Genomic DNA, 25284 nt, shown 5'->3' with positions numbered 1-25284 from the left:
CTCTGCCGTCGTTCATCTCTTTTTCCCTGTGTATGTAATGCTTTTTTAAAAAATGACCACTTTGAAGATTTTTTCTTCATAATTACTTTTTAATAACTTGACTACGATGTGCTTTGGAATCATTTTTTTAATATGTTTTTGTATTTAGGTGTGTTGAGCTTCTTGGACCAGTGGGTTTATGGCTTTCATTAAATTTGGAAAATTTCATTCATGATTTCTTTAAATACTTTCTTGTGGGGTGCTTGCCCTCTTCTCTCTTCTCCTTTGGGGACTTATTCACACATATCGTAGGTTGTTCTAAGTTGTCTCACAACTCATTTAAAAAAAACTTTTTTTCTATTTTTCATTTTGAATAGTTTTTATTGTCTCAAGTTTACAAATCTTCTGTGATATTTATTTGCTATTAATCTAATTGAGTCTATTTTTAATCTCAAACATTAGAGTTTTAATCTCTCTTTTTGGGTCTTTTTTTAAAAAGATTTTATTGTTTATTTTTAGACAGAGGGGAAGGGACGGAGAAAGAGGAAACATCAATGTCTGGTTGCTTCTCGAGTGCCCCCTACTGGCCACCTGGGCTGCAACCCAGGCACATGCCCTGACTGGGAATTGAGGCGTTGATCCTTTGGTTCACAGTCCAGTGCTCAAGTGTGTGATCAGCACACACTGTGCTGATCAGTACTTTGCTGAACACTCCCCAGGGACCTTCTGCAGGTATGTGGAATCACCTCTCTGTGAAGCTCTCTCCTCTCTGGTACATTGTCCTGTGACCCCTTGCTGCTCTGTCTCTGTGGATTCTCAGTTCTGTCTGCTCAGCTCAGGGCTTCTCCCCGGGTTCTGCCTGGATTCTCCCTTTTAGTGCCGAAGTCTGGAAACTCCGCCAAGGCAGCAAGCCGGGCCCCTGTGGGGTCACCTGGTCTCCTTCCTGACTCTCTGGGACCTCGGTCTTTCATTGTCTCATGTTTGGTCTCTTGAAAACTGTTGTTTCAAACATTCTGTCCAGTTTCGTAATTGTTTCAGGCAGGAAGGTAGGTCTGGTTGCTTTTTTCCACCTTGGCTGGAAGCAGAAGTCCACATCTGTTTTATGTGCGCATGTCCCTACATTCTGGTTGAAACTCACCATGTGATTGCAAGAATTAGAGCACTTTGCTATCTTCCTCTGCTTATCTAATCTGCTTTCCCACAGTGTTTTGATGACCTCTATGCTTTCCCCTGAAGTCTGTGACATAATACATTCTATTTTTACTCACTAATCTTGATTGACTTTCATCCTCTAATGCAATAAATTTCTCTTCTGACCAATGCTACCTGACATACACACAATGTGTCTCTTCTTCACCCTCTCACCCATCAAACAAGGAATGGCAGTACTGCCCAGATGCAGCGAACTGAATTGTGTCCCCCGCCCCCCGCTCCCAATTCATATATTGAAGCCCTAACTCCCAATATGATGTATTTGGAGGCGGGCCTTTTGGGAAGTAACTACGTTTAGATGACAGTGGGACCCCATAATGGGATTAGTGTCCATATGAGAAGAGCTCTCTGTTTCCGCATGCATGCACTGAGGAAAGGCTGTATGAGGACATATTGAAAAGCTGGTCATCTGTAAGCCAGGAAGAGCTCTCAGAAGAGGCCTCACTCTGCCAGACCTTGATCTTGGACCTTGCAGCCTCTAGAACTGTGAGAAAATAGCTTTCCGTTGTTTAAGCCACCCAGTCTGTGGCCTTTTGCTCTGGCAGACCGAGCAAACTGCCGAACCTGCCATCTTTATGCAAACCTTTACTCTCCCTCTGCCTTCCTACTCCCGCTGCCCTCCTGGGGTTTTTCTTGCCTTCAAGCTATTCCATAACCTGCATGCTAGTGTACTTCTTCCTCTCCTGTTCTTAGTCCCCGCACTCTGCTAGGCCAAGCCTTCTGCCTCTGGTCTATGATAGTCCTTTCTCTCTAGGCCTATGGCATTCCTACAAAGCAGCTCTGATCCCAGCACGCCTCCTCCCAGACGCCTTCAGGGACTCCCGTTGTCCTCAGAAGCGATGTCGGGCATTTTTGTGTTCTGTCTTCCAGAATCCTTCTGCCTGCTAGTTGACATGCTTTCTCTTCCATGCCCCGATAGGGGGTTTGTTTCCTCCCCTAGTCTTTGTATAGATCACATCCTCCCTTTCCTTCGCTGTGAGCCACCCTCTCCCCGCTGGCCTGCAGGCTCCTGGAGAGCTCTCCCGGATCAGACACTGAGCAGAGCCTTGCCCGTATTAGGTGCTCACCGAATGCCCACATAGGAAATTCAAGTTTCTTTTAATGATCTGGATTTTAAAGTGGTATTAGAAGGATTTTTTAGAGGAGAATAGAAAACCACCCCAATGACCCTACCCTATACAACGCATCTTATTTTTGTATTTCACCTTTCAGGTTTTGTGTATGTTCAGAGTCATATTCATATGGAACATGCAAAGCAAAGTTCTCTTTAAAAAACATACAGCCTTGCACATTTCCCCCTATATTTAGCTTTATCATTGTAAGTAACTGTGATATCTCATTAACTAGAAGTGTATTAACTTACTAGGTTGTATTAAGATTTATTGGATTCAAACCTGTAGGAATGCAACCTGATACCAAGTGTCCCCTCGTTCAGGGGACCTGGCTGTTTTGGCCCCAGCCCAGGTCCTCCCATTAATATAGCTCAGCCCCTTCACTGGCTTCCACAAGAAACACAAGTGAACCAAGCACTTTTTGGCCCTTTGAAGATCTGCGGGTCCAGGCAGGGATCATTTTGCACGGCGCAGAGGCTTTTAACTTGAAAAATCCTCAAGAACCATAATCGCTTCTCTATGCAGAACCCCCTCCACCAGTGCCCCTTCCCATAGCCAGCGTCCAGCCTTCCTTCTTTGCTTCCCTGGGAGTTTACATTTCTCATCCTTGTTTTATTCAGAGCAAGTCACTTTGCCCTAGCAACCTCTTCCAGGGCGCGGAACCAAACTCAGTAAAACAGGAGTCTTGCAGTGGTGGAACTTACCCTCCCGGGTGGTCACGAAGCATCGGGGGTAATAAGCTCCCTCCTTCCAACTGCCCACCCGAGCTGTGGAAGGGATGGGAAGGTCTGTGTGTGTGTGTGTGTGTGTGTTGGGGGCGGGGCGGGGGGGAGCCGACACATCTTTGAGGGTGTTGGCAGGGCCTGACTTGTGGCATGTGGCCAGGGGCACTGTGAACAGGTGGGAGCCTTCATGGCAATGCATGGACTTGGAGCGGGGTTCATGGTGTCAGGATATTGCTGAGGCAAGTGCTGCTCTCAGGGAAGCTGAGGCACCTCCTTGTCTTCTAGGAGCAGCTGCTACCAGTTGAATGACCCCTTTCCTGGTCTCCATCTTCTGGGGAGAACAGTGTCTGGGTGCTGAGGGCTTCCTACTTTTCATGGCCAGTTTAGGGGATTCTCCAGATTGAAGAAACCAGGCCTTTCTGGCCCAAACAAAGAGTGTATGATTCACATTGCTGGGAAGGGCCCCACGACAGCTTGTGGGGTTGCTAAGGGAGTTGGCAACCAGGGTCCCAGCTGAAGTTACGCTGACAACGGAGGCAACTTGCTTTCTCCCCTGCAGGCCCCATCTCATCTCGTGCCTGGGCTAGTCTCTCCAACTGAAAACAGGCTTTTTTTCCCTCCATGTTTTAGGGTGGGTGGCCCTTGGCAGAACCACCTCTGTGTTATTCAGGAACCAGGACCTTCAGCTCCAATTTGGTAAGTCTTAGGGGGAGACTTACTGGTCCAGCCTGAGGATTGTGGCCTCCGCTGGACCAGCCCACCCAGGGGAATTGGATACTGCAATGGGCCCCAGGTCCCAAGTGTGGAGGTGAAGAGCAGAAGAGGGGGAGATTGGAAAGCTTGAGCATCAGATAAACAGTCCTGTTCTATGGCACTGAGGCTTAGTCCTTCCTGTATCCGGGAAATGGCTACGCATCCTGGTGACTCAGTTCTGAACTGATGCCTCTGTGGATGCTGATCCCAATTCCAGATCGTTAAATTTCACTCACCGTCCTTGCTTAAGCTCTGATGTGATTCTAACCATTTTGAAACTCCCTACTAGAAATCATTGACACGAATGGGAACACATGACCCATATCCACGTTAACGTGGATGAGCACCTTTTTGCCTCTTTGTATGAAGGCGTTCAGTCTCCGGGTGTATGTTTCATTCAATGCCTGTGTATATGATCAGCCTTGTCTAATTTGAACTACATGCGAGAAGGGTAGTCTGGATTAGGACAACATCGGATTCCTGATTTATTTTATTATTTCAAAAAATTTATTTATTTATTTATTTTTAGAGAGAGGGGAAGGGAGAGAGAAAGAGAGGGAGACAAACATCACTGTGTGAGAGAAACAGTGAGCGGCAATTGCCTCTTGCACGCCCCTATCTGGGGACCTGTCCCACAACCCAGGCACGTGCCCTGACCAGGAATTAAACCAGTGACCTTTTGGTTTGCAGGCTGGCGCTCAATCCACTGAGCCACAGCAGCCAGGGCCGATTCCTGATTTATATTTTAAATAATTCAAGTATTTGTGTGACTAATTAGATTTCTAACTACTGACAAAATCTACTCTGGGAGGTTTAAACGGGGATGACTTGCTAGGAAACCCAGCTGGCTCTCAGAACGGTCTGATGGCTAAGGAGACAGTCTGGAGGCTACACTCCAGGAATGACTCCCAAAGCCAGGCTGCTGAACTGGGCCACCAAGGAGCTGCTGCCTCTCCATGGTCAGAAAGCTGCTGAAGGAGGACGCTGCCCTCCCCAGCCCCTGGCTCTGGAGCTGTTCCACCTCGGCTAGGATCTGCCAGCAAAGCGGACACATGTCATTCCTTCTTAACTCAGAGTCTCATGCAGGCGCCTCTCTCCATCAGCTTAGTTTTTGATCAAGGTCTTGTGCAAGTGCAAGCAACTGTTGGACCTAAACCACACCTAGACCTCCAGCGGCAAGGGAGTTTAGGGAAGCCAGTGTGTGAACTTTCCAGCCTCGGTGCAGGAGAAGGGAGAAGGGAGATGGGGGATGGAACATGAGCATCTTCTCTGTTTGGATTCCTGTAATGCCTCCCATGGAGAAGAGGCTTGGCAAATGCTGGCTTGGATGTGTGTGTGTGTGTGTGTGTGTGTGTGTGTGTGTGTGTGCTGCAGACTAAATATTTGTGTTCCTCCCAAAGTCAAGTTAAACCCTAACCCCCAGTGTGATGGTATCCAGAGGCTGTGCCTTTGGTAGACAACTAGGTCATGAGGGTGAAGCCCTCCTGAATGAGATTAATATTCTTATGAAAGAGACCTGAGAGGCTCCCTCGTCCCTTCTGCCGTGCAAGGACGTGGTGAGAGGACAGTCACTTTTGAACCAGGAAGTGGGCCCCCACCAGACACTGAATCTACTAGTACCTTGATCTTGGACTTCCCAGCCTCCATAGCGGTGAGAAATGAATTTCTGTTGTTTGTAAGCTGCCTGGCCTGTGGTCTTTTTGTTACCGCAGCCCAAATGGACTAAGATAGTGAGCAAGTGATAACAAAGTACTAGGCTAGCAGTACGCTGACCCTAGTTCTCAGTAACTCCCCTTACTTATCTGGGCATCACTTTCTTCGTCTGTCAGGTGCTGGGGTTTAACCAAAAGGTCAGGAAGGTCCCTCCCACCTTGAACAGCCCGCAGTCTTCTGATTTTCCTATCATATCTGAGAGGCAGAGAAGAAAGTCAGGGAAGTCCATGAAGAAACTTTGTTTTTGATATATTGAGGCCTATTTTCCTAAAAGGTTCTGAGGAGATGGGTAATCTTTACATAGTTGTGCATTATATTTACACACCTTTAAATGCATGCCTTTACCTAAGGGAAAGTGGCTGTTTCTTTAAAAGTATAAACTTGTTAGTGTCTAACAAAAAACTGTGACGTTTCCTTCTGTTGCTGCTGCTACCTATAGCAGAACATACCTGTGGGATCAAAACGTCTTGTGCTTTTAAGCTGGTTAAAATATATAAAGAAAATATGACTCGGGCATGGTGCAGCCCGTGCCCCGAATGGTCTCTTGGTACAAATTCCATTTTGTTTCTAGTTATTTGGAGTTATAGGGATTGTATCTTTCAGGCAGGGAAAGTCATTAATCAAGAGAGGGGCCTCTTCATCCTTCTTCTGATTTTAATGAGACACTGTAAACCGCCTTTGCTTGTGTAAAAAGCAGGTATCAGCTGGGTATGATTAGCAGGCCTCAGTAGTATGTTTGCCGTGGTGCCGTGTGTCCCGTTCCTCCCCAGCCTGACCCCGCTAGACTGTCACGAGAGGCAGAAATGGGCAAAGATGGCTTTACGCCGTCTCTCCAAGGGCAGGCTGACAAGGGAGGGAGTGGACACGAGCATATGGGACAGGTCCTTAGACATCAGGCCCCAATACTAGAGTAGCTCCTCAGACGAATTTCTGAAATATAGATTACGTACTAGAAAGAGAACTTCACTCTCAGCACATGGGGCCCTCCTTCCTCTGCTGAGCCCAGAACTTCAAACCTGGTGGCGTGGTGGTGAGCTGGGGTCTCCCTCCCTGCGCCCACTCCTGTGTGCCCGTAGCTGTGCTGGTGGCTGGGGAGACAGCGATACGTAAGTGGCGGTTCCTTCCCGTTGGCGAGATGCCCAAAGGATAGGAGTGCCAGGTGTGTTCTTGACCCACCTGATTATTAGCAGGTGGTCTTGCCCTCCATGTTTACAATCCCTATCACTAGGCCAGCGTTTGCTCTGCATCCTTTCCACCTGTGCTCTGTCCTGTGGCCCTGGGGTGCTTTGGCCTCTTGTCATTAGGCCGTTCAGGTCCACGGCCCAGCCTGCCTCCTTGGAGTTGGCGAATGCCAGTGTCTGTACAGCGGTTGGCCTAGTGTCCCCCAGCAGTCACCTTCCATGCCGAGGGCTGCCCCTGAGATCCGCATGGGCCTCAGAGGAAGGGCCCAGAATGGCAATCCAGGGGCGGGTGGCTGGGAAATCCCCTCTGACCAGTGGATTTGCAGCAGGGGGCAATGAACTCATGAATATGCATGTCCTTGAGTTAGTCCCTAAACCAAATTGAAAGTTTTCCTTTCTAATCCTGCTCTCCCATCAGAGGAAATTGAGAAAAGAGGGAGGAGAGAGAGAGAAAGAAAAAACCCCTCATAAATCAGTAAATGCAGACTAAACCCTAGGGGAGAGGGTTAAAGCTCTGTCTCAGGGACCCTGGAACACCTGTGAGGGGATGGTCCCTTCCCCAGTCAACCAAATGCCACTCGAAGCTGAGCAGCCCTGGCTCTTCCTGGGCCTGCCTTGCACTGGGCTCCCTGCACTGGCCACTCCTGGGGAGGGACTGGCTGCTCAGAATAGACGGATTCTGATGCAGAATTTCCTAACGATTGGCCGGGGGAGAGGAGAGGAGAGGGGCTAAGAATGAGGGAAATTCTCTCCAGTTCATGACTCTCCCTGCAGGACTATCAAATGTGAGTATATTCGTTTCCCGTTGCTGCTCTGATACATGACCACCAACTTAGAGGCTGAAGGCAACACAAATCTGTTTGCTTACAGTCCTAGAGGTGAGCCGTCCTAACATCAAGGTGGCAGCAGGGCTGATGGCTTCTGGAGATTCTAGGGAGAGGCTATTTCCTTGCTGATCCTGATTCTAGGGCTCGTTTCAGTCAGCAGAGCGGCCTTTCAGACTCTTGCTTAGCTTCCTCTGTCGCATCGCCTGCTCTTTTCTTGCCCTTTGCTCCTGCTTGTAAGGGTCCTTGTGACTCCCTTGGGCCAACCTGAATGCGTCTCCCCATCTCAAGATCCTTAGTCCTACCCATGAGGTCTCTTTTGCCATGTAAGTTAACATAGTCACAGGTTCTGGGGAGTGGGGCACAGGCCTCTTTGGGGTCCATTCTCCAGCCTGTCGCAGTGGGTGACTGGCTCAGTGTTTCCCGAATGGATGACCTGCAATGTCCTGGCTTTCCAAGGGTGGGGAAGAGGACAGCAGCTTTGAAGCCCACCCACCTTCAAATCGTGAGAAAGTTGTTTTTTTTTTCTTTCGGTATCTGTCGAGGTTCCATGGAAGGTTTCATTTGAAGAAAAGTTTGAAAGCCACTGATCTAGTCCAATCCCTTTTGGGGCCCAAAGAAGGGAGGTGATTTATCCAAGAATGAGCAGCTAAAAATGGCTGACCTAGTGCTAAATGTTGGTCTCTTGTCTCCTCATCAAGTGCCCTTTCTAATGGCCCTCTCAGGACTAAAACAGCAACCAGATGAAGGACGTGTGTGTGCACGCGCATGAGCTCGGTTTTTGGTGCCATGATCCTGAATGAAATGCAGAGAGGCATTGCTTTTTTGCCCCATTATGATGGGGTAGTCTCTGTGTGGTAGAGTTCCTGTTATGTTGCCAGGAAGCATCCAGAGCCTGGCTGAGGCCTTCGGACAGGCCCCCACACGTGGCCTTTTCTCCCCTGTCCCTCCTGTCCCCTTCTCTGTCTCTGGTTAATTGAAATTGGTGGCGAGTCAGACACTCAGCCGCGTTCCTGCTCTGGGGCTCTGGGCCACAGATTGTCATTAAATTAACTGTAGATTTTCCGTTTGTGCTGGGAGGCAGGGACTCAGGGGAAGCGGCAGGACTCAGGAACTGTCATTTGCTCCCCTAAACCCAGCTCAGAGCCACTGCCCCAAGAGAGCACCTGGAGAGGTGACAATTCAGTCGCGGGAACACTGGCTCCCCCAGCCTGGGCTGGGGCCCAGACGCGCGGGTGAACCTCCTGGCAGCCAGGCGGATTTGCAAAATGGGACAATTAAATTTAAAGCGAGCTGTCTGAACTGATTTTTCCCCTTCATCTTCAGCCAGTTCGGCAAACCCTCTTCCCAGCATTGTCTTCATTAGTGGCCGAGACAGCCTGGACAGGACTCAGCCGGCTGCCTCCAAACTGTGCGCTCTACGCCCTGGAACGCCAGCCAGCTCCTGTTCCGCCCACCACCTGCCTGTGCCTGTGGGCTGTCCCCTTTCCGGCTTCCCCAAAGTCAAACGCTCTGGGGCGTGCCCTGTCCTGGTGGGGGTGGGGCCAGAGCCTAGCCCTGCAGCTATGCTGGGCCCTGCTGGGGCGGGGGCGGGGGCAGGGGCGGGGGGGGGGGGGGGGGAGGGCAGCGTTTGCTTCCAGCTGGTTAGAAAGGCTCCCTCTGGAGTTATGTGGGCAGTGCTCGGTTGGGGCTCCTCTTAGACAAGAAAGGAGGGATGCATTCTGACTCTTGTGTCTGGTGCTCAGTGGTGATGGGGTGGGAGAGAAAGGGCTTCTTCCTCCACTAGGTGAAAAGGTCCATTTCATCACCAGATAAAGGTCCGGTGCATGGACACTGGCGTGACGCCCCTCTGGCCAAGGCCTGTCACATTTGTCTGGGCTTAAAGCCCAGGGGCAGAGAGAACAGCGAAAAGAGAAGAGTCTGCAGGTGATGTACCTTCTCTGAAAGATCACGTCAGTATGCAAGATGGGGAAACTGAGGCCTGGAGAAGGGGAGGGCTCAAAAGCACACAGTGAAAGGAGTGGGTCAGGCCTAGTCTCTTTGTTGTTCCTGGCCACATAACTCCTGGGCATAGCACGGTACCTGGCCTGCAGCAGGTGCTTAATAATGGTTTGTTGATTGTGTAAGAATAGTAACTAGATCCTTAGCTCTTCAAGGTCAGGGCCATGTTATCTCTATCTCCATGTTCCAAGAGCTCAGAACAGGCCTGGTATACAGTAGATGCTCAATAAAGATGTATTAAATAAGTCACTGTAACTGAGGGCAAGGTCGCTGGGTCCTGAAATTGAGTCCGTACCTCCCGCATTTAGCAGTCATTTTGGGAAATTAAAGGAAGCCATCCTTACCAGGACTTCTGGCGTAGCTGAGGGAAGTTCTGGGAGCGAGGGCTGTATTTCTGCACGGGGTCGGGTGTCAGGAAGCTCATGTTCCAGTTCCCACTGAGTTGTTGGTTGAATCCATTCTCTTCTGTTTCCCCTTTGATAAAAGGGGAGGGTTGGGCCCATTCGTCTCCTTGGTCTCATCTAGCTCCAGTGCCTGGAGGAAGCTTAGGGGCCTCTAACAAAGTCCCGGCCCCGGGAATACCACTGTGGTGCTGGCTTCTTACCCGACTCTGTGGCTGTGTAAAAGATGGTCAAATTCTTTTTTTTTTTTAAATAAAGATTTTATCTATTTATTTTTAGACAGAGGGGAAGGGAGGGAGAAAGCAAGGGAGAGAAACTGTCAATGTGTGGTTGCCTCTTGTGTGCCCCCACCCCAGGCATGTGCCCTGACTGGGAATCGAACCGGTGACCCTTTGGTTCTCAGGCTGGAGCTCAATCCACTGAGCCACACGAGCCATGGCAAAAGTTGTCCAACTCTTGGTGCCTCAGTTTTATCATCTGTAAAATGAGCATAAAAGTAGTATCCACCTCATAGGGTTGTGAGAATTGAATGAGAAAACACAAATATAAGGTGCTTAGGATAGTGCCTGGCATAGAGTGGGTGCTCACTTACTTTAATGTATTATTTTCCTTATTGTGTTTTTGACTGTGCTTTTTATAGATAAAAGATTACTGGATCAAAGGTTAGAAGATTTTTATGGCTCTTGAAATGTTTTGACAAATTGCTTTTGAAAAGATTGGGCCTCTTTCCGTCGTATCAGCAATACTTGAGCAGCAGCTGGCTGCTTCCTCCTGTCTTCCTTCACAGCATGTGCCATCTTCACTGCACAGGTCTCGGAAGATGCAAACCATGGTGGACTCCTTCTCTGGGGTTTTGGATCCTCCATCTACTCACCCCCACTCAGTTCAGTCCTCTGCTCCCAGCCCAGAGGGTTCTCCTTTGCCACGAGCATGCCCCATGCTCCATGCTTGGCACTGCATTTTCCTGTAATTATTTTGCGCTACTCTGATTTCTTGAGACATTAACTTAGGCTTTGTTCTCACCTTGATTACTATCATTCCTACCCCATTTCAAGATGGCAGTCAAGCTGGTTCCCATTCACTGCCAGGTTTTGCATTGCAAGGCATTATGGGACCTGCAGGCAGTACAAGGGCAAGAAGACAATGTGGGGGACTAACCTGATCATTGGGGTTGCCTGTCAAGCTCCAGCTGTTGAAGCACTCGGAGGCGGGCCCAGGGAAGCAGGTGGTGATGTGGGGTCAGGTGGGAATTAATGGATCTGTGTTGAGGACAGGACCTCTCTCCGTGGCTCTGAGCGTGAAGTCCAGGTCCTGGTCAGAGGCCCTGGGTTCAGGGTGGGCCTGCTTTGCAGGGAGTGAGGAAGCCAGGAAGATCTTAGAGTGGACACACAGGCCTAGGAGTTACCTACAGTGATGGGAAGAGGGCAGGAGGCGATGGTGGGACTCGGGACCCAGGAACGGCCCTGCCCCAGCTCCTGACTCTGGCTGGCTTTCAGGTTGTCGTTCCAGGCCATGCTTGCTGGGGGCCTGGAGTCACCCAAGTCGTGGCCATTGTAGTTCCAGCCTTGACCTTTGCTATAGACGATAGCAGGATGGCTGGAGAAGGTGGAGGCCTGGCCATCTGTCAGGACCAATGACAGTGGTGGATATGACTGTTGTCCTCACAGACTTGGATGTGTAAGAAATGCCCCAATGCGGGGACTCTAAGCGCCTCATCCTTCCAGGCTGGTGAGGACATCTGTCCTGCCAGGGCTCCACACCCTGCCCCAGGGCCGTGTGCAGGTCCCAGGGGCCTCGTGCTGAGCGAAAGCACCTTCAGACTTTACCGCTGCCCTTGCTTGGCCCTGGGAGTCCCAGTGCCTCAGCTGCCCCCCGGGCCAGTCCCTGGGTGATCTTCACAGTCACTTCCTCCAGACGTCCTCTGGGTGGCTTGGGCTTTGCATCCAGAAACTGCAAACATCTATCTTCCTGCCCAGCTTGGATAAGTAACCTCTTGTCCCCCAATTTCCTATTCTTCCTGTTCCCCCTTCTTCAAAGAGACTCTGCTCTCTCAGCTCACCTCCTGGATCAACCAGTGTCAGCCATTCACTGAGCTCACAGAAGCCAGGACAGGGGCTTCTGCAAATAGCCCCTGTCTCAGGCCCTGGGCCCACAAGCTGCCTTTGAGTACAGCAAGAACAAAATGCAGATTAAGGTTTTCATAGATTGCCCTGCACCCCAGCGTCAACCATTCTGGACATATGGTAGGATTTTCATAAATTGATGCCAATTGGTTGACAATTCAGGCTTGCCACCCCCCAGAATCCCCTGAAATTACAGAAAAGGGGACGCTTTTGTGTGCTCTTTGGTTTTGTTTGGTGAGCAGAAGACCTGAGATGTCTGTGGCCCTATTTACAGAGATTGAATTCAACGTGTGTTGCGTGGAACTGTCTTGGAGGCTGCGGGTTGGTTAAAAGGCTTATAATTAAGTCACTATTGCATTGTCATTTCAGGTTCCAAAACTGGGAGGTCTTTAGCGCCCCTCCCCTCAAAAAAAAAAACCCCAAAAACCCAAACCCTCAAATCCACCACTAAATTACAGTCAACCAAGCACTGATTTAAAAGAACAGCATGAAGTCATTCGTCAGGCACTGGTCCCAACAAATCTGAGTCGTTTATTCCTAAGTCGTTTAATAGCTAATTACATGCTGCATAATGTAAAAATGCAGCCGGGCCCCATTAAGAATAAATCCAGTTGTTTGCAAGGCACATTACAGAAATGCAGGTTTGGCATTCTCCCATGTTTAGGGACCGTGTACCCAGGCCCTTGGCGCGTGAGAGACCTGGAAATAGAACTGCTGTTTTCATAACAACCCTGTTACCTTTAATGACCATCTTTCCCCCTTAAATTCAGCAAAGTATGGAAATACCGCTTTGCTTTTTGGTGCAATTTTCCCACCGTGATTTTTCCCGCCATTAAAAGCCCCAAGAGAGTGTTTCCCCATCCACTTATTTGCTACTGTCAAAAGAGATCAAAATTCATGGAAAAACTCAACTGTCAGTCACCAACAAATATGCAATTGTTTCAGGCTGGTGTTTGAAGCAAAAATGGTTTTCATGGCAGAAATTTGCTCCTGTTTTCTGCACAGGGATGGAGGGATGTTTTTGCTTCTAGCTGTTCCCCTTTCTCTGGGCAGCTCCTAGGAACGCCTGCTCTAACCGCTCATGGGGCCCTGACTTTCGGCTGAATTAAACGCCCATGTTGGTGCCCTGTTGCGCATCCATTAGCGATGGGAATCAGGGGCACAAAGTCATTTCTCTTCCAGCCTCACAAAGCTCATCATTCCAGGACATTCCACCGGGATGCTGGGCAGTAAGTGACGGAAGGGCTTGGACGGGGGGAGAAAACAGATGATCCTGTCCCCACAATAATACAGGGGAGATATATAAAGGGAAGTAGGTGGTAATGTTCTTGAAAGATAAACGATTGACTGCCTGTCACAAGTAATTGATGACCGAGATCCTAAAGAATGTGGCCATGATAAAAAATACATACAGAAGTGTACCCACATCGCATTCTCCTGACATCTCGTTGCCTTTCTCTTTGTAGGAATCTTTGCAGGATCAAATTAGAAGTACTGTTTGCTGAAGGCAATATTCTCCACTCTAGGCTTGTGAAAGCTGGGCTCCTTGTTCCCTGGGGAGCCTTCATTTGACTTTCATCTTGATATCGAAGTTAAGCCTCATATTTTATGACAAATGCATGCCGCCCTCGGCCCACCTGCTAATAACTACTGCCCCTGCAGTGCAAGCTCCATTCGCCAGAAGGGCCAGCAGCGGGCTGGTCTGATTACTTAAACTTCCGTATCAATGAACTGAAGTCTTTCTCTAGTTGGGACAGCCCTGTGTAGGACTCCTAAAACACGCTTGCTTGCTTTGGTGCCTTGCCTGAGTCGAGAGCGCTGTGGTGAGCAGAGCTGACGTCCCAGAGGGGGAAGGCTTCCTGTGGCTCTGCGTGGCTCAGAGGGCGGGGCTGAGACCAGGAGGTGGGGGCTGCAGGGTGCTGTTGTCAGTTTCTGGGGAGGTGAACTTCCTACCCCACGGTGCTTCCTGAGAACTGAGATGCTGGGCTGCCCTGGGAAGTAGGTGGTGAGTCCCTGGTTACCAGGGGAACGGTGGGTGGAGCTGGATGAACTCTTGGAAGGGCTACTTACCAATTGGCATCACGGAGTCACACAGCCTTAAAAATACAGTGACTCCATGGCCCACCCCCATGCCTCATCCTCACAAGGATAGCTCAAAGAAGACCCGACTCCCAGCCATCAGCGCCGAGGGCATGTTTATGACGTTGAAATCATTTTGCTTGCTCATATTGCTCTTGCTGGGAAGGCCGCAAGGGTTAGGGTAATGTCCCCTTCCCCTGGGCCCTTGACCAGTGACCGCTGGGTGGTCTAACTCTGGGGGGTGTGTCCACACTGGCTCCCAGAGTTTCCCCAGGGGGTTAAGCTTCGCGTGCCTGCAATGGCAGCTGGCTTGATAAAGCACCATGATCTGGGCTACGGTTAGGGTTAGGGGTGCGTCTCTTCTCCGCCCCCCACACCCTCCTGCACCCTCTTCTATTCTCCTGTCCTCCTCTTCCTCCCAAACACACTGCATAGCCTTACCCCAGTGTCTGCTTCCGGGGTAGCCCCAACTTAGATAATGACACTCTGTTCCAGATCACATAGGGGCCCCGTGGCCTGACAGTGGGGCGTGTTTGAAATCAGGGCTGGTGGACACGGTCCTGAACCCCCAGGCACCATGTTGTGAGGGCCCTTCTTGGCCATGAGGAGAACAGAAATAACCATCTGGCAGGCCATGCTGCTGTCCCCACACGCTTTGTCTTTGCACCTGGGCCCCCACCGGCCCCACCGCCTGCCGTCGTGCCAGCGTTCCAGGAGACGATGCCCGGGCTTTGTTTCTTATGGCCCGTCTCCATCTCGTATCCCCTTTGCTTCAGAGCTGAGGATCCCACACTTGGCACCCCAGCCCTTCTGGGTGCCGTGGGCCAACTTCCTGTTCTTGGACAGTCCGGAGAATGGCTCTTTGCCCGCTCAGGCCTCCTCTCCCTTCTTCCTGAGACAGCTGTCCGTTCTGGCATTTTCCCCTTTAGCAGCCAGGGTGTGAAACCAAGGCGGTTGCAAGAACAAAGAAGCACCGTTCCGAATATTGCCTTTTATTCTTTTTACTGCATATTTAAGGGCAGAAGCGGCAGGAGACTGGGCTCAATGTGTCCTGACCTCGACTGGATATGAATGCAGTTAGGGTTTACTGTGTTTGCCTCCTTATTTTCAAAGTCCAGAGCATAGAGTTCTTCTGGTTCATGGGAGCTCCCCAGCGCTGAACATCATGCGTTCCCACGCTCTAAGTTTGAGAATGTTTCTATGTTTGTGAATGTCATGGGCAATGCTCGTCTCTGGTGTTTTCATTGCGTGAACATCTGTGAGTCAGCTTCTTGTTCAAGGTCGGGGGGGACAAATGCTTGAGTCAAACATAGTACGTCAACTGTAAATGCCATGCTGTTAAGTAGCGGTTGGCTTTCAGGGTCTTGCCACTAAAATGTGTGGATGGCACATTTCTGGCTGTTTTGCTTTCTCTCCACACTACCCAAAGGGGGCCTCCCCGACTTCCGGTGCATCCAAGTGGGAGGACCTGTCCTGTGTGTGTCGTTACCATGTGCGGCCCTTTAAATGATGGTAAATGTGCCACCTCATTCTAGGCTGAGAGAGTCTGCTTTTCCCCACTAACTAGTTAGTCTCCCCAGTATTGCTTGCCTTGTCTGTTCCTGAGAACCTTGTCTGAGTTGTGCATCTCAGCATGCTGACATTGAGCCAGTGAGGAAGGAGCCCCTCACTTCTGTTAGCTGGGACAGAGATTTTCTTTGGCTTCTAGTCATCTGCCAGAAGGTGCCCAGTCCGCTGGCCATTGAAACCTGTAAAAACAGCACAGTGTTCAAATGAACCCTAAAGAATATTTTTTAAAGAATCCCTTAACCTTCCCCCTTCCCAAGACCACTCTTTTTGTTGTTGTCCTTGTGCTCTCAGCCTGACCCCAGATCGAACATGGGCTTTTCTCTTCACAAATGAACTTCCATGTTTCTAAAGAGATTTCACAGTGATTCTTGTAGTGGCTGCAAAATCTCACTCAGTGTGCGGATGTACCAGCCTGGCCCTACTTGTTGGTAATTGGGTGGGCGTGGAGGTTCAGTCTTGGGTTACTGTGATCAATAGCTTCACAAGGAGAATGTTTGATTTTTAAAATAATTTTATTTATTTATTTTTAGAGTGAGCAGAAGGGAGAAAGGGAAGGAGAAAAACATTGATCGGTTGCCTTTCATGCACCCTTAACTGGGGACCTGGCCTGCAACCCAGGCATGTGCGCTGATTGGGAATTGAACCAGAGACCTCTCGGTTCACAAGCCAGCACTCAGTCCACTGAGCCGCACCAGCCAGGGCAATTGCTTTGACTTAATACTCCCTTGGCATGTAGTCATGGAGTGAGATTCTTGGGCCAAAGGGTAAAGATGTTGCTCTGGCTTTTGATAGCTATTTCTGTATTGCTTTCCAAAAGCGTGGATCAGCATGCCCCACCATCCATGGGTGCTATGCACCTGTTAGATCCACATGTGCAGAAAACAGTCTATAAGGATTCCCAGCTCTCTGTTCTCAAAAAAAATCATCCCTGACCTCCGAGGAAGAGTTAGAAATGACATCATCAGCCAGCAAACCCTGGCATTACACGTGACCTAGCAAAGACCCTAAGTGCCCCTAAAAGGTTAGAGATGATGGTCATGACATGCACTTGGTGCTAGGCAGTAGCCAGCTCTCTCACTTGCTTTATTCTGCTTAGTTCTTACAACAACTCTCCAAGGTTAGTGTTTCTTATCCCTGTTTAAAGATGAGAAAACGGAGGCTCAGAAAGGTGAGGTCACTCGCCTCCGGTGATGTGGCTGTTGTCAGTGCCAAGACTGGAATTTTCGTCTGCCTTGTATTATAGAAACAAACAGCTGTGTTGTTAGGGTGTTACATGTGTAGATGAGGGAAGTCTGCAAAGATCATTGTCAGCTTCAGTGCATCTTTTGAGAACAAGGCTGGGGCTGGGGCTGTGGGGGTGAGACAGTCTGAGGGAGGGTCAGCCTGTATCAGAGTCAGTCTAGACCTACCAGCCCAGGTGCAAAAGAGATTCGTAAGCACACTGTCAAAGGGTATGGCTGACCGGGGAGCCCAACGTCAGCTAATCATCCACAGGTGCAGTAGTGCTGAGTAAGCCTCTAACCGGGGAAGTCGATCTAGTCTGGGGAGTCAGGGAAGGCTTACCTGGAGGAAGTGTCTGAGTTGCAATTCAAAGGGTAACATTAACTAGAAGAAGAGGGTGCTGCAAGAGGTGGGAGACCATTCTAGCGGGGGGGAATAGTGTGTGCAAAGGCCCTGTGGCTGGGGAGCACTTGGCCCTTTTGAGAAATGGAGAGAAGGCTGGTGTGGCTCCAGGGCGGAACAGGCACCCTTGTGTCCTCAGTGGTACTAGCTTCCATGGATAGGAGGGCAGGGGCCACAGGGGTGCTCCCCTCTCAGAGGGACCCCAGAGGGCGATAAAAGCACAGGCTGAGGGTGAGTTGTTAGAGAGCGTGGCAGGCACAGTACCTCAGCTTCTCCAAGCGCGTTCCTGCCCTCCTTACATTCAGGAGGTTGGAAAGCCAAGCACCACGTTTCCCAGGCTCCCTGGCGGCTGGTGTGTTTTTGAGCATCTGTCCTTTTCATTAGCCGCAGGCATAGGATTCGGACCAGGGAAGTGTGACAGAGGCCTCCTCCCTGTGCCTTTAGGCTGTTTTCTGATGATAGGCAAGGTCCCAGAAGTGCAGAATTTCTGCAGCCCTGCAGCAAAGCCCACGCAACAGGCTCCTGGTCATGGAGAAAGGGTTAGGTGGCGACAGCAGCCGCGGTGACCTCACAGGGCGCAAGTCCCTGCCGGGCCAGTTCCATTTGTCTGGGAGTCGTCCTGGAGGCCAGCCTAGAGCAGCTCCACTATCCCTCCCAGTGTGGTGAGTGTCTAATTCTGGGTATGAAACCTCCTCCCGTTAACATGCTGCACTGGGTGCTGATGGTGCTCCACCGGGTGCTGATGGTGCTCCACCGGCTACCGCTGGGCTCACCTGCAGCTGTGGTCCGCAGGGCCCGCTTCCCTCCTGAAGGCCCCAGCCAGCCTTGTTCTCTGATCGAGGGTTTTCCCCACTCGCTGGGCTAAATGCAGGGCAGTCTGAGGGTGAAGGTGTCACTGTCCTGGGGCGACGTTCAGCCCATGGGGGATGGGACCTGGCAGGTAAGTGGAAAAATCCCAGGACATGCTCTGCATGATTTCTCAGAGGGTCCCCGGTGAGACTGGCCTGCCCATGCCCTCATGGGGGACCACTCACTATCACACCCCTTTCTGAGCTTTCTCCCTCTCTAGTCTCACTTTCCCGACTGCCTCACTGACACTTCATGGGATCATCTCCCAAATAAACCGCCTGCACCTCAGCTCTTGTTCCTGGGTCTGCTGTGAGCTCCAGCTACGGCCAATAAATCCCTTTCATGGTTTCTATATATTTTCTGCGTTCCAAATCTGACTAGGATGGAGAGGCACAAAAGACTAATTGGCAGGCACAGGTATTGATACTTATGAACCAAGTCAAACATATTCCAAGCAATCACATCACTAGGTCCCCAGGCCTTTTGGCTTCTTAGTAACATGATTGATATCCTAACGCATTCAAATAAACTGCTCAAGTTGTGTAGCCACCCATCCGTCCATCTGTCCAGCCAACAATCATTTAGCAAACCTCTACTTGCTCCCAGCATTATCCTGGGGGTTGAAGATACAGAAACTGATGAGACTATCAGCCTGCAAGTTCCGTGCGGTGTGATTGATTGAATCCCGTGGCAAATGTGATTTTGCCATTCAGGGTACTGCTCCGATTTCTGCATAATACAGCTGGCACAGCCATAGAAGCTGAACGCTGACGCCAGCTAGTGGTCTTCTCAAATAAACATACTAATCATAACACTTTCAACTACCCTGGAAAGTGCCTCCAACATTCAGACTGTGTCTCTATTTTATTAAAACACCCTGTATTAAAACAGTGCTTCTAAGCAGCTAAATTTAGTTTGAGAAACTGCTCTGAACGTGGAGTCATTAAATGTAGCCTTTTTTTTGTACGTGCATGTGACAGAGAAAAATTACAGCCAGCAGGGTCTATATTGAAAATCGTGCATTAGATTGCCATCGGTTGCTAATAATACATCATAATTATTCTGATAGGGTTAAGCCTTTCTATTTCCTCTTCCACCTGCCTTTCCGAGATAACCTCTAAGGATGTCCTCAAAGACGGTGAGGCCAGAATTCAAAAGCTTCCATGACAGCCAAGGCCCCCGTGCAATTCATTATGCTGAAAAGATGGGGAGGAAAGGTTTGTCTGCAAAGATAATGACCATGCAATTTCCAGTCCATTCTCCTTGCAGCCACATCTTGGAGGCAGCTTGTGAACCGGTTTCATCAAGCAGGCCTTGCTCCTGTCTCAGCTGCTACGTGGGGAGAGAGGTTGTCTCAGGCTCAAGCTGAAACAGGCTGAAATCGCGGTCGCATGGGTCAACGGCAGTGGTGGGGGCGGCCTAGGGAGGTGGCTGGGGACTACAGCAGGGCTCCTCCCCAGGGCGCTTGCTGCGGGGCCTTGGGCGTGGTTCTGGCTGTCCTCTGTATCCAAGAGGATCAAGCCAGAGGGTGGGCCTGGAACAGGAGATGGACTCCCAGCCCGGGCCGCAGCCCGGGGCTCCCTCTCCCTTCCCAGCTTTGAGCCCCGAGCCAGGCAGAGGAGGAGTTCAGTAGCTGTTTGTTATCTGCCTGAGAAAGCACTGGAATAAGATGACATGCTGCAAGACACTGAGCCGCGCGCGTGGGGCTCCCTTGGGAAACACCGCGCGGTGCTCTCCTCCGGCGCCTGCCTGCGGGATGAGATGCGAGGCAGGGATGCTCTGGCCCCGCAGCAGCCCGACACCGGGCTGTCTGTTGAGGGGAGGGTCTGGGGGCTTGGCAGGCATCCCCAGCATCGCCCAGGCAGGGACCCGCGACTTCCAGGGCCTGGGCGTGCGACTGTTGCGCGTCTCTCATTACAGGCGAAAACCAGTGGAATCCTGGGTGGCCCCCAAAAGAAGGCAGCCAAGCCTGAAACACAAAGGGGTGGTGTCTTCTAACGGGAAGGTGGCGAATGTCACACATGCGGTGTCTGCTGGGCAGGTTTTCATTCACACTTCCAAGGCTGTTTCATTTTCTTTCCCAGCGCTGCTGCCCTCCTCCCTTTGTCCCCCCTCGGTTTGTTACCAGTGTGCCCTTGGCAAGCCCTCAAGGTCATGGTCACTGCAGAAGGCGTGGCCTTGCCTGATTCGAGTAAGGAAAAGGAAACACTGAAAAATTACAGAAAGTAGCATAACAGCATAAATTAGGGCTTTATAAATTTTATGTATTTGAAATCTTCCTTGAGGCTCCCCCACCGGCCCTGCCCCGCCCCGCCCCTCTGAAGCAGAACCGTTTCTCTGCCTGCCAGGCCAGTGGCAGAGACTGGTAGCCGTCCCTGTGAAATGGGGGGCTGCGTTCGCCCGCAGTGAAGGTTCCCCCAGTTTTAACTGAGCGCAACGCTACTTGGAATGAAGGCTGCATTTCCTAGCCTCCCTTGGACGTAAGTGTGGCCAGGCGACTAAATTCCTATTGTTGAGATCCAAGCAGAAGTGGTGGCTTCAACTTCCTTTTCTCCCTTTTTCTTTCGTTATTTAAAAAGGAATGGAAATGTAAAATTACATACAGGTCTAAGCTAGGCTTTTCAATGAAATTTGAAAAATGTATACACTCCAGTGAAGATAAGGAACATTTTCTCTTTTTCTTTTAATGTTATTTCTTTTTTTTGTTTGTTTTTAAGATTTTATTTATTTATTTTTAGGGAGGGTAAGGGAGGGAAAAAGGGAAAGAAACATCAATGTGTGGTTGCCTCTCGTGCACCCCTATTCCCCAACCAGGGGCCTGGCCTGCAACCCAGGCATTTGCCCTGACTGGGAATTGAACCAGCAAACCTTTGGTTCGCAGGCTGGTACTCGATCCACTGAGCCCCACCAGGCAGGGTGGGACATTTTTAATACGCAGAAAGTCCCCCCGACCCCATCCCCTTTTTCAATGAACCTTCTCTCCATCTCTCAACCCAGACACCCCTCCCCTCACCCTAGGCCAACCGCTGTCCTGATTTCCAGCTCATAGGTTAGTTTTGCTGGTTCTTGACGTTTGTAGGAATGCAGTTACACAGTTTGTACCCTTTTGTATCTGGCTGCTTTCACTTACACAACACGGGTGAGATTCAACCCGTGTTGTTAACTTTTATCAGTTCATTCTTTTTTATTTCTGAGTAGTGCTGAGTAGTGCTGTATTAAAAGATGTATCACATTTTCTTATCCGTTCTCCTGCTGATGGACATTCGGGAGGTTTCTGGTTTTGGACTAATAGATTAAGGCTGCTATGAACATTCTTGTACAAGTGTTTTTGTGGACAGATGTTTCCACTTGTTGCAGGAATAGGATTGCTGGAGAAATATAAGACATTTATAAGAAGTTGCCAGAGTTTTCCAAAGTGGTCATCTATTTTACACTTCTACCCGCAATGTATGAGAGTTCCAGTTGCTTCACATTCTTGCTGACATTTGGTATTACCAGTCTTTTGAATTTTAGCCATTCTAGTGGATGTAAATTGGTACCTCACTGTGATTTTCATTTGCATTTCCCTGTTGACTAACGATGTTGAGTGACTTTTTATGTGCTTACTGCCTATCCGTATGTATTCTTTTGTGAGATGTCTGAGTGTTTTTCCCATTTAAAAATAGTGCTGCTTGTATTTTTTTTATACCCTAGTTTATTGAGGTATAATTTATATGCAATAAGATGCATCCATTTCTGGTGTAGAGTTCCAGAATTTTCCACAAATGCATATGCATGTATAACCACCACCACCACAGGCAAGGTACAGAATATTTCCATCATCCTACAAAATCCTCTAAATGCCTCTTTGCAGCCCATCTTTTTCCTCCCCTCCCCTTCTCAGCCTGCGCAGCCATCGGTTTGCTTTCCCATTATAGATTAGTGTTACCTTTTGTAAAATTTCAAATGAATGGAATCATACATTTTCACTCTTTTGTGTTTATTTTTCTCAGCATACTGTTTTTGGATCTTATCCATGTAATTACATGCATTTACATGTGTGTATGTATTTTATAATCAGGCAACATTCCATTGTATGGACATGACACAGTTTGTTTACATTTAATAGTTGGTGAATAGTACATCAACTGGGTAAGTTAGTTCCCAATTTTGGGTTATTATGATAAAGCTTCTGTGACCATTGATGTACAAGTCTTTATGTGGATATGTATTTTCATTTCCCTTGTATAAAAACTAGGACTTGAATTATTAGGTTGTATACTTAACTTTGTAAAAAACTACCATACCGTTAACCAAAGTACTATTTTATTGATATATTCCCACCATCAATGTATGAGATTTCCAGTGTTCTACATTCTTGTCAAAGCTTTGCATTTTAGACACTTTAGTGGCTATGTAGTGGCATCTAATTGAAGCTTTAATTTTTTAAGACTTTGTTTATTTATTTTTAGAGAGAGGGGAAGGGAGGGGAACATTGATATATGAGAGAAACAGCTTTTGGTTGCCTTTTGCAAGCTCCCAACTGGGGACCTGGCCCAAAACCTAGGCATGTGCTCTAACCGGGAATGGAACTTGAAACCTTTTGATTACAGGGTGATGCTCCAACCATTGAGCCACACCAGCCAGGACTTCTTATAATTAGTTTTTGCATGGTGTATTTCTTCCATTCTTTTATGTTTAATCTTTGTAAAGTATGTCTCTGGTAGGCAGCATATAGTTTGGTCTTGCTTTTGTATCTAGTCTGACCGTCTCTATCTAATAGGAGTGCTTAATCCGTTTGCATGAGATGTAGTTATTGATATGGTTGTGTTTACATTTACCTTCCTGTTATCTGTTTCGTCTGTTCTTTGTTTCTTCTGTCTAGTCATCCTTTGGATTAAGCAGGTACTTATTTCAAGTTTTATCTTACATCTTCTATTGGATTTTCAGATATCTCCATTCTGAATTTACCAAGTCTAATTCTTGAAGAATGTAAGAATCTTGACTCCCCTCCCACCTTTGCACTCTTCTCATGTTTTACTTCTACATGCACTATAAATCCTACAAGGTATCATTGTTACTTTTCAGTTCTTGAGTTTCTATTTAGTTCTTTTTCAATTTTAATTTTAATCTTGAAATAACCCATGTATCCAGCCCTTATATCTCTACCTTTTCCTCTAACTTATCAAACATCCTTATAATGGTTGATTTAAATTTCTTGCCTGTTAATCCAACAACTACTTTGTCTGTGGATCTGTTTCTGTTGACTGTGATTTTCCTGACATTTGGTTATGTGTTCCTGCTTTTTTGTGTTTCACAATTTTTGTTGTCGAGGCTGCAGGGTGACGTTTCTTGTGGGTGGTGGTTGTTCCCTGGAGCATGCAACCCCCTCCTCTGTCTTGCAGGCAGGCTGAGAGCCTAAATCAGACTCATTCCTCCTGGGGCCTGGTGGGGCTGTAGCCTTAGTTAGATAGAGTTCACCTGTTATTCGTCCCTCCTACCTTTTCCTTTCCCTCCCGCCCCCCGGGTTACAGAAGATTTTAATATCCAATAAAGTGTAATCTACATGATTAAAAACTTTTGACTTCCATATGAAGTATCCTACTTAAACTCAGTGTTCAAGTCACATCAAGTGATTTCATCTTCTTACATTTCCAATAAATGCTGGTGGTCCGAACAGCAGACACTCTGTGTGAACGACAAGAAGCAAATGGCCTGTGTTGACCAGCAAGTTTCTTTCCTAGCTATCAGATGTCACAAGTTCATGGTTTTCTTGTTTGTGATCCCAGAACCAGCAGCATTTTTACACCGTCCACTCTGTTCTTACGGATTTGGAAAGTAGGTGTTATCCGCTTACCACCGGAGCACTGTTTGCCATATCAAATGAGAGAACCCAACTTGGCATTGTGTTTGGGGCACAGAAGCTGTCCATCCATCACTCCTGGCAGGGTGGGTGCCATCCACTGCACAGGTTCAGTGAAATACGACATGCACTGAGCTGGGCTCCCCGAGACAGGCGTGAGAGCGGGTGCCGGTCTTTTGTGGGCAAAGGCTATGGGACCACTTCCTTCCTTATGGTCCAAAATGCTAGAACTTTGAAATAAAGACCACTTGCACTTCCTACATTTGTAGAGAACCTCATCTTTCAGTCCTTGTGAAACCGCAGTTGGGCCAACAGCAAAGGGCTCTTGAGGTAAGTTCTGCAGTTCTGGATACTTCCCTGTAACCTTTTGTAAACGATATTGCTTGTAAATTGCACTAGAGGTACCTCCTTCGCATCCCACGGCCCGATTCGCATCGCATCAGTTGCTGCTCAAACCCCTCATTCATCTTAGCCTCAGGTCGGATCATCTGGAGGTTTTCACGGGCTTTTTCAAAGATGAGCGGCTCAGTCTCCATCAGAAACACAGTCACCTCGACTGACTCCCACAGGATGGCAGCCTCCCAGCCGCGACCCACGTGGTGTGGTATGGTGCTCGGGCCCGCGGTGGCACTTCTACTCCCCGCCCCCCGCCCCCCAACCTGGTCAGTTTTTGAATTGGGAAGAGGCTTGAATGCAGTTCCAGGTATTTTTGGTTCACCTAGTGTTCCACTCCTCCAGGGCTTCTGAATCCGGTCTCCATGATCAGCGTGAAGTGGGTGGGATGAGGTGATTTGTCTCTGCTCACCTGCCCTTCTTTCTTGACTCCTCTCTTGGCAACATTTTTGACACGGGCGAGCATTATGGGGCTGAGCAGTTTCTTTTTACATCTGGGGCTCTTCCAGAGTCCACCCCTCCTGCAGCCCACACAGTAGGTGATAGCTGGACTGGGATGATGTTTCCAAGAATTTCCTGGTGCTTCTGGGTCCGTTACAGCCACAGGAGACATTTCGCACAACACTTAGAAGATAGAAGCCAAGCTGCGGCTGTATTGTGGTACTGGGTTGGCCAAAAAGTCTGTTATGTTTTTTCCATAAAATAAAAGACACATTTTTCATTTGCACCAATAACTTCATTGATTTGGATATTTTGAGTATGTTGGCTGTCTCCTGCTATTGGCTTCTAATGAGTAGAGGTCAGCGGTGCTGCTAAACATCTTCTAATGCATTAGACAGCCCCACAGCAAAGAATTATTTGGCCAAAATGTCAATAGTACCAAAAATCTTTACAAACAACTTTTG

The 25284-nt window shown here is 48.9% G+C and overlaps 1 pseudogene; it reads right to left on the bottom strand.

Moving 5' to 3' along the window:
• Positions 1-23885: 23885 nt before the first annotated feature.
• On the bottom strand, positions 23886-24845 carry LOC129077053 (dual specificity protein phosphatase 12-like; annotated as a pseudogene).
• Between the last annotated feature and the right edge of the window lie 439 nt (positions 24846-25284).

This window comes from Pteronotus mesoamericanus, unplaced genomic scaffold (assembly GCF_021234165.1).
Source record: "Pteronotus mesoamericanus isolate MK-2021 breed Mesoamerican mustached bat unplaced genomic scaffold, CSHL_Meso_final contig_657, whole genome shotgun sequence".
NCBI classification, from domain to species: Eukaryota; Metazoa; Chordata; class Mammalia; order Chiroptera; family Mormoopidae; genus Pteronotus; species Pteronotus mesoamericanus.
The sequence above is the reverse complement of the archived record's forward strand: the minus strand, read 5'-3'. Positions and strand labels throughout refer to the sequence as shown.